Source organism: Helianthus annuus, chromosome 17, assembly GCF_002127325.2.
Source record: "Helianthus annuus cultivar XRQ/B chromosome 17, HanXRQr2.0-SUNRISE, whole genome shotgun sequence".
Taxonomy (NCBI): Eukaryota; Viridiplantae; Streptophyta; class Magnoliopsida; order Asterales; family Asteraceae; genus Helianthus; species Helianthus annuus.
In genome coordinates, this window is record NC_035449.2 from 36,411,701 (window position 1) to 36,414,902 (window position 3,202).

The 3,202-nt window shown below is 41.4% G+C and overlaps 1 non-coding gene across 1 annotated transcript; it reads right to left on the reverse strand.

Moving 5' to 3' along the window:
* Positions 1-216: 216 nt before the first annotated feature.
* LOC118489482 lies at positions 217-323 on the reverse strand. The gene has a single exon (XR_004887502.1). It is a non-coding gene; the product is annotated as a small nucleolar RNA R71 (small nucleolar RNA).
* Positions 324-3,202: the final 2,879 nt, after the last annotated feature.

The window sequence follows — 3,202 nt, forward strand, 5'->3', positions numbered from 1 at the left end:
GATCCCCATCTACATATTACTAATTTCTTGGAAATATGTGATACCTTTCGGATCAATGGAGCATCAAATGACGCCATCCGCCTTTGAATGTTTCCTTTCTCACTAAAAGACCGAGCGAAAGCTTGGCTCAACGCCCTCCCAGTCGGTTCGGTATACACCTGGAATGAACTAGCCCAAAAATTTCTATATAAGTATTTCCCTCCCGCTAAAACGGCTAAATTAATGACTGAAATTAATACATATTCACAAGAGGATGGGGAATCCTTATATGACACTTGGGAAAGGTTCAAAGAGCTATTACGAAAGTGTCCTCATCACGGTCTTGCGGTATGGCAACAAGTATCCACTTTCTACAATGGGTTGTTGCCATACACAAGACAAACACTTGACTCTAGCTCCGGGGGACTCTTAGGTAATCGCCGCCCACATGAAATATACAATCAAATTGAGGAAATTTCTCAAACCAATTTTCAGGCACACTCCCCGAGGCAATAAATCTATTGCCCCGGGCGTCCATAAGGTTGATGAAAGCACTTCTTTATAAGCCCAAATCGAGGCCCTCTCTTCAAAGATCAAAAAGTTAGAAATGACAAAATCGGTCTCGGTTATGGCTTGTGAAGGGTGTGGTGGGCCACATGAAAATTGGAGTTGTATGAAAGAAACAGACGATCAGCAAGAGTCGGTAAACTACATTGATAATAGACCTAGGCCGCCGGGTCCTCCAACGGGTACCTACAACCAAGGATGGCGTAACCACCCCAACCTTGGTTGGAGAGAACCCGGCAACAGTAGTAACCAACAAAACCTAAACCAACGAACAAACTTTCAACAACCAAGAAATGAGTCACAAAATTTTCCTCAACAACAAGGTGGACGAGAAAGGCTTGAAGATACTGTATCTCGCCTTTTCTCCGACACTGAAAAGAAAAACTCGGATCGATTTCAACAATTGGAATCAAATTTTAGAAATCAACAAGCTAGTATACAAAACATTGAAAAACAAATAAATCAATTAGCTAAAAATTTCTCCGAGAGACAACAAGGCGCGTTACCAAGCAATACCGAAACAAACCCAAAAGCACAAGTCCATCTAATAACCTTAAGAAACCGTACCGTGGGTTCCGAAGCAGCTCCACCACCGCCAAATGAGGAAAGCACAACACCGCCCCAATAAAAGAAAGCTTCTCCTCTAATTCAAGAGCCTACCAAGGCTCCTCAAGTTCCATACCTCGGTAGGTTGATTCGTCAAAAGATCGATAAGCAATTCGCAAAGTTCGAAAATCTACTAAAACAATTGCATGTTAATATTCCTTTTATCGAAGTCCTAACTCAAATGCCCAAATACTCAAAATTCATGAGGGACTTCCTCACTCATAAAAGGAAAATTGAATCATTGCAATTAGTTAACTTAGGAGAAGAATGCTCTGCCCTCGTACTCAACAAACTCCCACAAAAGAAAATTGATCCTGGAAGCTTCACGATTCCTTGCTCAATCGGGGAAACCCCCGTTCGCAATGCACTAGCCGACCTTGGGGCTAGCATTAACCTCATGCCCGCATCAATGTTCAAACGACTCGGCCTAGGAAAAACAAGTCCTACCAAGATGAGTATACAACTTGCCGAGAGATCCGTCAAATACCCACAAGGTGTCGCTGAAAATCTATTGGTCAAAGTCGACGATTTCGTCTACCCGGCAGACTTTGTCATACTAGACATGGAAGAAGACACCGAAGTCCCTCTCATATTAGGGAGGCCATTTCTAGCCACCGCACAAGCAGTGATAGACAAGAATGACGGAACACTTACTTTGATGTTTGTGGATAAGGAAGTGAAGTTTGGGGTCGGGAAGAGAATAGAGGACGATGACCCGGTCAACTACATGAAGGTCATTGATTCGAGTTTGAATGAAGCTCTCCGATGGTGCAACATGGGATGCAAAACATCCCGCTCAGAAAATATATAACCTCACTTTGGGTCTAGCCAAGGACCCTTATAAACGTGGCGCACCACGGAGGCATTCCGCGGAACTATTCTTACTTTAGCTTAGATTAATTTTAGTTTAATTTTAAAAGTTGCAGGAATAAAACACACTCGGGATGGTGAAGGATAACAAGGGAAACGAGAAACATCACCCCATGCACGAAAACAGGGCCATCCGACAAAAATTTCTTCATTACAGTAAGCTCAGCACGGGCCGTGTCCAGCCAACACGGCCCCGTGCTGCACAATCTGCAGGAAAACGCCCAGTTCAGGTAACTGGACACGGGCTGTGTTCACTGAACACGCCCCCGTGTCTAGGCTTCTGTTTCTTTTTGTTAAATCTTGTTATTGGCACCTGAACACGGGGCCGTGCCCGGTCACCACGGGGTCGTGTCCAAGGTGCCAGTAACATAAAATTTTGCTTTTTAACACCCCATTACGCATTCAATCAACCTAAAATTTTATTTTGGGACACATTGAGGACAATGTGTAATTTAAGTGTGGGGGGGGGATGCTAAAACCTTGAATCTCGCAAGTCCTAACTAACAAGCCTTACACAAAACTCTATTGGAACCGCTAATCACCCCAATTTTTTTCAAAAATTTTATTTTTACTTGTCTAGGTTTAAGTTGGGAATTTCAAGACCTAAAAAGGTTATATTTTTACAAATTTACAACCGATAGCGTTGTAATAAAAAGAACCAACATAAGAACATTATGAAACGGCATGACAAGCTTAGTAAAAATTTGATTATATATACTTGATCACATAAAAACCCATTCCCACAAAAGTGAGTTTCGAGCCTTTATTGAGCATACAAATATATATCTTTACACTAAATGCTCATTTTTCGTTTCTTGTGTGAATAGCCGCTTGATTCTTACAACTCTAGAACTTGCCACGACAATGCATTCCCGGTCCTTACCAACTTAAACCCAAGTAAGTAAATGATGGAGGCATTAGGACTAACCCTTTTTTTTTTCTTTCAACACCATTTTTTTACCACCTACCCAAAATTCCCCTATTTAACTCCTTTGAGCCTAAACCTTTTCATTTCTTAACCCAAAAACAAAAACTCTTTTACCCACCAAAACCATTTTTCATTTTAAACCCTTTATTTTAGTAACAAAGCTCGGTTTTCTTGTGACTTCCCCTAAAAAAAGTGATGATGAAGTTAGAAATAAACAAACAAAGCTCATCAAAAGGAAGGCTTGTTTGAATA